This window comes from Rattus norvegicus, chromosome 14 (genome assembly GCF_021556685.1).
Source record: "Rattus norvegicus strain SHRSP/BbbUtx chromosome 14, alternate assembly SHRSP_T2T, whole genome shotgun sequence".
In the NCBI taxonomy this organism is placed as follows: Eukaryota; Metazoa; Chordata; class Mammalia; order Rodentia; family Muridae; genus Rattus; species Rattus norvegicus.
Window position 1 is genome coordinate 100,839,267 of NC_141547.1, and position 8,027 is coordinate 100,847,293.

General features: G+C 42.7%; 1 long non-coding RNA gene across 1 annotated transcript; it reads right to left on the reverse strand.

The window, feature by feature from the left end:
- Window positions 1–3,571: 3,571 nt before the first annotated feature.
- LOC134481802 (uncharacterized) lies at window positions 3,572–7,207 on the reverse strand. Its single transcript, XR_015637625.1, has 2 exons — window positions 6,967–7,207; window positions 3,572–5,866 (listed from the first exon to the last, which is right to left on the reverse strand). It is a non-coding gene; the product is annotated as an uncharacterized LOC134481802 (long non-coding RNA).
- Between the last annotated feature and the right edge of the window lie 820 nt (window positions 7,208–8,027).

Genomic DNA, 8,027 nt, shown 5'->3' on the forward strand with positions numbered 1-8,027 from the left:
TAACAACTCCATATGGGGGTTATGATGCTCAGTATCTTCTTCGAACCATGAAGGGGGCACTGTCAGGAGGAGCTGACACGTCTCTTAGTCAAAATTCTAATAATATTGAAATGAACTTAAATGTCATATTCTATGAACTTCTGATGCTTTCGAAAACTATAGGGCTGGAGAGATGGCTCAGTGGTTAAGAGCACCAACTGTTCTTCCAGAGGTCCTGAGTTCAAATCCCAGCAACCACATGGTGGCTCACAACCATCTGCAATGAGATCTGATACCTCTTCTGGTGTGTCTGAAAACAGCTACAGGGTACTCATATATAATAAATAAATATTTTTTTTAAAAAAAGAAAACTATATAAACTATATCTGAACTGTTAAACCTTGAATACTCTTAGCTATTTCTATTTGATTAATATTGCAAGCACCTTATTAATTAATTAATTCAGCATTTAATATAATCATGAGTTTACTATCTGGCCCTTAATTGTCATTACTTAACCTTCCTAAACAATAGCAGTTTCTGGAAGGACTGGGTCTAAGCCTTGTATTCTTCAATGAGTTACATAGGCATCATTCCCAAATAAGAGTAACAATATTAATTTCAATTTTGTATCTATATTTTGTATCAGTTATAAAGATTTTTTACCAATATAAGATTATGGCTATACAATACTTTGTTCAAGAATACATTTAGTAATCTCTCCCATATATTTCCTCTGTGCTCGAAATTATGAACATTTTTAAATTATACCTTAAAATGACAACCTACCTATAATTTATAAAATCACCATAAAAAGACACCCAAACCCAAGGGATCAGGATGATGAACTTCTATACCTTCTTCCTTCTGAATTGGGGCAATGAAAATGCTTTAAAGGGGTGGGAACGGGTAGGAAAATTAGAAAATCTGTTAAGACTTAAGAAAGCTAGCTTTAGCATCTGTTATCCAGTCTCTGTATGCTTAGAAGACTCAGGGTTTGACTGCAGTTCTGACTGGATCTGTCTGGAAGGCTGGATGAACCAAGTCCATCCGGAATCAGCAGCTATTCCTGAAGCTGTTCTGGAAGCAAGTCTCTAGAAACAGCTTCAGGAGACGGGGAGCTGGAATGGTAGATCACCTCAGCATCCCCACAGACAAATCTTGTTAGAACTGCACATTCTGTAATATATGATTCTTACAACCAAAATGTCAGTACTCTTAAGATATTCATATGGGTTGTGCAAAGCACACAGATCGGTTAAGGGTGAATTTTTGCTCCTTGTTTGAACAGGCGAAAGAAAACTATCCTTTCCTTGTATGAGTTAATTTGATCAATAACCGATTGTAATAAATCTTTGTTCGTGCCGTGTGAAGGATGGCATAAGGAATCTTAAGGATTCCATAACCAACAAGATTTATTTCTAATTTTAGCTGAAGTTTTGGCTAGAGACATTTTTATGTCTAAGCCAGTTACAGAGCTGTTCCTGTGCGAAGGGATCAGCAATTCAAGTTACCTGTCCTGTTTGGTTTTTTTGAATTTTTCTTTTCTGTAGCCAAGATCTTCAGGGGGTCTTCCTGTATCATATCTGATCCAATTCACTCTGAAAGGTGTCCAAAGCCTTCTCTTCTTTCCTATTAACACAAACACAGAACCTCTCTTCCAAAATAGCATGTCCTTGGTCCAATAACCCAAAATCATCAAAGGTATAGATTGATTCAAATTAGAAGCCTCCTTTCTCTTCAGGTCTGCCCTATTTTGGCCTCTCTCCCAGGAAATTTTTAATATTATAACCACTAAACTTATAACCACATACATTTTGATAATTGAATCAATTTAAAACAAGCAAAGCAATCTAAACAATTAGTATTATCAATTGAGACAGTGGTCCTCTGATATCTCCTGCCTTGTTCTTACATGAATAATTTTTAATAGTGAGATCAAGGCCTAAATTTATTTATTCATCTACACATTCTTAAATTCTCCCTTCTATGGAGAGTAATATTTCTGTGGGTATATAAATATATCTCCTTTCTCTTTATATAGCATGAATTAGCATCCTCTCCTATATGTTTAGCTTCAATTAAATTCCCTTGTACTTACTACATAAGCCTATTTTCAGGCTCTCAATTTGTCATACCAGGCTAGGCACTCTCAGGATTCCCATGTAGACCAAGTACTGTCCTGGCATCAACTTTTTCAAATTTTCTTTAAAGCGTTTTTCATTCATTCTATTCTATCTCTGTGCCTTTGTTTCTTACCTTTGTGATTTCTTTATTCCAATTAGACTTAAAAAGTCTTAAACAATAATTATGTTCTTTTCTATTCTTTAAAACGATTTAAATCAAATTTCTTTTATCCCTATCCTTATTTATCTGATTGTTGGAGGCAAGCAGCCTCTACCGTCCCGTGCCCCCCCATTTCCTCCCCCCACCTCCCCACTCCCACCCCCACCCCCGCCTTCTGAGCAGTCTGTCTCTTTGCACAGCAGAGTTTCCCAGCACCTCTGAGAAGGGTCTTGGATAAATCCCTGCTATCCTGCTTTGTCCAGATTTGCTTGGAGGACTTTGCTGTGTCCAAGCTCATGCCATGAACCCCAGAATATTACACGCCAATTCAGCACGCCTTTTGTTCTAGTTCTGAACCTGTGCAGCTTGGGGAGGAATCACGTGGCTCGGCTCGGCTCGGCTCGCTCGGCTTGGCAACCAATTCTCCCCACCTCCTAATCTCACTCCACAGTGCATGCTTTCCATTCGGGAATCTCCAATTAATTTTTAAAAGTGAGTGAGGGGCTTTGTACTGGGGGCTTTCCATGGAGATCTCTGGTCTGGCTAGGTGCAAGGGTTCAGATGAGGGGGAGGGAACTCGGGCAGGGAAGGGGAACACCTTTGCCACCTTTGCTGCTGGTGCTGCTTTGCCTCCTGCCGCTGCCACAGGATGTTGGGGCCAGGCTGAGCCAGCAGGGGACTGACTAGCCAGCGAGGGGTGCAGGGTAGTTTCTGGCTTTCCGGAGAGCAGATCTCTTCCCCAAGCAGCGGTGTTACAGCTCTTATGACAGAAGCTCTCAGACGATGGAATCATTCCTGCATACACTTAATCCTTCTAAATAAGATTATTATATTCAGCTTTTGGATGGGTCAGTGTCTGACAGCAAGTACTTCCTATAGGTTTGGCCTGAGAGCTTGGGAAGACCTCATCGACATGTTCAGGGGCGTGGTCCTACTTCTTTGTGACTGATCTGTCTTGAGCCTACATCCTCATACTCGGGGCTTTGCCCTACCTGACCTGTCTCAAACCTCTCTACCGGGGGTTGTGGTGAGGTGAGGGGTGTGTGGGTGCTGTAAGCTACATGAGGGGCCTGATCTCCTGGGAGACTGGAATGCTCCTGTCTAGGATCTCCGGGAATTTGACCTATCTTGACCAGGAATCAGGGTACCTTTCACAGCCCACCGCCCTACATGTTGGAGATGTAGGACATGTTGGACAACATCTGTCACATTAATAGTGATCACTCCTCAAATTACCCCACCAGCAGTGACACAAATGCCCTGTCACCTGCCCAATGTTTTGATTCACAAAGGAAAGACACAAACACACAGCCTTCTATTTTAATATGCCTTAAACAATGTAATGGCTGGGTCACTCCCTGACTTCCACATAGCTAACGCCTCCTCTCTGCTTTGAATTATTATTTACTAAAATCTTTATTCCAACTTTGCTATCCCAGACCCAAACAGGGGGGAGGTCGTTGGCCCCTGGGGCCACTCTTCCGGCTCTTACAAGATTGTACGCTGTCTTCTACAGCGCTCAATCCTGAACCTTCTTTCCTGGCAATGGCGAGTCTACATTGTTCTTCCTCTGTCACCTTGCCCATGAATTCTAAAGTCCTGCCTCTGTCCGCCTGCCCAGCCATTGGCCAATAGCAACTTTATTTACCAATTAGAAACAGCTTGGGCAGGACGCCTCAGCAGGATTCTCATGCAAGCATCAATCCGAATCTACAACAATCTCTACTAGCTTAAAATTTCAATATATTGAACATTCGCTCCAACCCCTTGTTTCTGTGGGTTTTTTTTTTTTAAGGTCTTGATTCTTCCGTATTTTATTTTGTTATGTTCTCATCTACTTTTATGTTTGTTATTCTCCGTGTTTTCACAGGTTTCCTCTTCTGTTAAGAAGTTATGCAACATGTATGCATGCTTGCGTGCATGCATGTGTTGCCTGCACGTATGTCTATACCTTGTGCATAACCTGGTACCAACAGAAGCCAGAGAGGTGTCAGATCTCTTTGGCCTTAAACTCCGGCATGAGCTCACCTTCAATGTTTTCCTTCCGTGTTCTCAGTTATTACTTGAATTACTCCTTTCCTTCCTCCCTGTCTGCATAGAGTTGCAATCAGATGGTTCTCACAAACTCTCGTGTTATATAAACCCTCTCCTATTTTCTGGGCGGTGTTCTGAAAATTTCCTGGACCTGTCCTTCCTCATCTACCCTCCTGTTGTGGTTGTTCTGCTGTTAGGTCCATGTGTTGTGCTGCTGGTTTTTAAATAGAATATGTGTCGGTGTTTTGCCTACCTGCATGTCTGTGTACCGCTTGTGTGCCTGGTAGCAGTGGAGGCAAGAGGGGGAGGATGGACTCCCCCTAACTGAGTAATATATGGTTGTGAGCTGCCATGTGGGTACTGGGAATCAAACCCAGTTCCTCTGGAACTGCAGCCAGTGTTCTTCACAGATAAGCCATCTTGTTATGTAATTCCGGTGCATATTTTGTTGTTGTTTTGGGGTTTTGTTTTGTTTTTTTGTTGTTGTTGTTGTTGTTGTTGTTTTTCCTTGAGCTTATCAAATCTTCTGGTCATGCTTTCTGTATATTTTTAATTTTGGGCTTTTTTTTTTTTCAACATAGTTAACGGACTTATTTTATACCCGCTGCCTCCTCATTCCAATAGCTGCTGCTTCCTCGTCTGTCTGTCATCTCGTTCTTGCCAGGACCTGCACACGGTACATTATTTCCTTTCACGTTTTCTGATTTCAGCCACATGCGCTAGCTTCTTTAGAATCTATCAATGGCGAGTCCTGAATCTGCTGTTGAAAACGGAACCTTCAGAATAGACTCGTGTTTGTTCCTGCCAGTCGCCTGGAAACTACAAATTAAGCTTCGCTGTAAATGTATTTCTTGGGTTGAGTTTTTTTTGGACTCTGGGACTGCAAGACTAAGAAAGATGGCTGGCTACGAGTCTCAGGAGAGCTTTCAGGCTCTCTTGTTCTCAGGACAAAGGAAAGGCAGGAGGTCATATGTTCGGGTTCCTCCCTGAACGGAGATTGTATCCTTCAGGCTCTGCTTTAGGCAGAGGCAGAGTCCCCGACACTGCTGACTTGGAATCCTCATGGACTACCTTGCTCACTGAGACAAATGCTCTCTGGAAAATTTCCTCAAGAAGCTGCTCATCTTCTGGCTTTTACTTGTGTTGATTAATGTTTGACCTTCAAAGATTCTTTACTTGGCCATCCTAGAAATGTAGTTCAAAAGACCCAATGGCAGAGTGGAAGAATTCATAGAGTGAGAATATCCCTTATCAAAAGCAATCTTCAGATTCTGCGCCATCCCAGCCCTGGACTCGGGGCGTGGCTAGCTCAGTTGGTGAAGTGTGTGCTGTGCAAGCACAAGAACCTGAGTCTGCTCATCCACACCTAAGGGTGACGGAGCAGCTCATGAGCTCAGTGCTGCTGACACAGTGGAGCCCTCGGGTTCTGTGCCATGCAGTAGAGACTCTCGGCGAGCCACAGGCCTACTAGAGGTCTCAACTAAAACTACAATGTAGAACTCCAGAAAAATAATACTAGAGGTGTCCTCTGGTCTCTGCACACATCAGCATACATGTTCATATGCACCTGAACATACAAATTAAAAAGAAAAAAGAAACAAGAGAAAAAGAAACACAGGGCAATCTCATTAAAAATTCTAATACCATTTTTATAGAAGTATTTTAAAATCATAAAATTCATATAGAAGCATAAAAGCTCTTGGGCTAAAAGCCAGAGCAATCCAGAGCAAAAGAACCCTGTTGAGGAATCACCATACCTGACTTCATGTTCTACTGCAAAGCCATAGTAACAAAACCAGACATATAGATCAACAGAACAGAAGATCCAGATATCAACCCGTCTATCTATAGCCACCTGATCTTGAACAAGACATAAAAATGCAGATAGAGTAAAAGGCAAATACTTCTACAAATGGTTCTAGGAAACTGGATTTCCAGGTGGGGAAGAATAAAAGTTCTATTTCTCAGCCTGTACAAAACTCATCCCACAGTGGGTCAAATATATTAAAGTATAATCTGAAACCCTGAAATTAATAGAGAACAGAGGAAAAAAATACTTTAGAATATAGGCATAGGCAAGAACTTCTCAATGGGGCTCCAGTGCTCGGGAAAATAATACCAACAACTGACAAAAGAGGCCTCATAAAACTAAAAAGCTTTTGTATCACCAAGGAAACAGTCCAGCGGGGAGAGGATCTACAGAAGGGGAAAGGAAATCTTTGCTGTCTAAACAATGGCAGAGGATTAATATCTAGAACATACAAAGAGCATTTAAAAAAAAACAACTAAAGAGGAAATCAAGCAACCGGGCAAATGAGTGTGCAAATGGGATAGTTAGATATCTCTGAAAAAGTTAAATACAAGTGTGAAAATCATGTTCAACCCCAGAAACCAGCATAAAAATGCAAACCGAAACCACGGTTTGTCTTACCTGAGCCATGATGGCAGCCATTAAGAAAGCAAATGCTGGTGAGGAAGTGGGGGAGGGGAACCTTTATACCCTGATGGGAATGTAAACTAGTCACTCAGCAACTGTGAAAGTCCTTATGGAGCTCCTAAAAGCTAAGGTCAGACGGACCTTCCACTCTGACTAGCTCTATCTAGCACTGTTTACCCAGAGACCCCCAAGTCAGCATGTCATAGAGACGCTTGTGCGTCAACGCTTACCTACTACCGTGCCATTCACAAAGCTAAGCTGGGGAATTAGCCTAGGTGTCCTGTCGCGCGCCCAATGTCCCGCCAGCAAGAACGACGCGCGGCAACAGGATTCTTCTGCGAGCAAGCCTTTACTGTGTTACAGCTCTTCTTAGTGTTACAGCTCTTCTCAGTGTTACAGCTCTTCTTAGTGTTACAGCTCTTCTCAGTGTTACAGCTCTTCTCAGTGTTACAGCTCTTCTGAACAGGGACCCCGAGCAGCAAAATCGCTCGGCTTATATAGACAACAGTATGCTAATTATCTCTCAGGGATTGGTGGGGCTTGGATCACCCCACTACTTGTCCTCCAGGGATTGGCGGAGAATGAATCACCTCATTAGCATATTAACGGTCAACTAACACCTGGTGCATAAACTGCACATGTGCAGTACCGCTGTTCACCACTAGAGGGAGCCCTAGCAAGGGGACAAGCCTGCACATGCGCAGTAAGTCGTTTATATCCAGACAAGGCTGGATGTCGGCCATCTTTGTTTCGCCGCGCCGCTCTCTACAGTGTCCAAGGACAGAAGGGTGGATAGGGAAATGTGAGGTATAAGCCCAATGGAATTTCATTTCCGCCACAAAGAAGAATAAAGTTATAGAGTTTATAGGAAAATGGACACAACTGGAGATGAATCATATTGGGTGAATTACACCAATCTCAGAAAGATCCACGGGTAGCAGGCAGAGCGAGAATGACCAGGCCTGGCTTGGACTTTCGAAACCTCAACCGGCAGTGGCCCACTTCCTCTGACAAGATCACACCTACTTCAACAAGGTCTCCTAATCCTGCTCAAATACTGCCATTCCCCTGTGACTGAGGATTCAAATATGAGTCTGGGGGTGGGGGATGGGGTCGTTCTTACACAAACCACCACGGGACAGGCAAGAAAGAAAGGGTAAGGGTATGAAAAGTAATAAACTTTAGTCTGGTGGGGTCTACTGCTTCTCAAACTGTGTTTGAATTTTCTTCATCTTCCCTGGGGCTGTGGTTTGTATAGAGAGCATCCTAAAAAAGGCTCACGAGTTAAAGG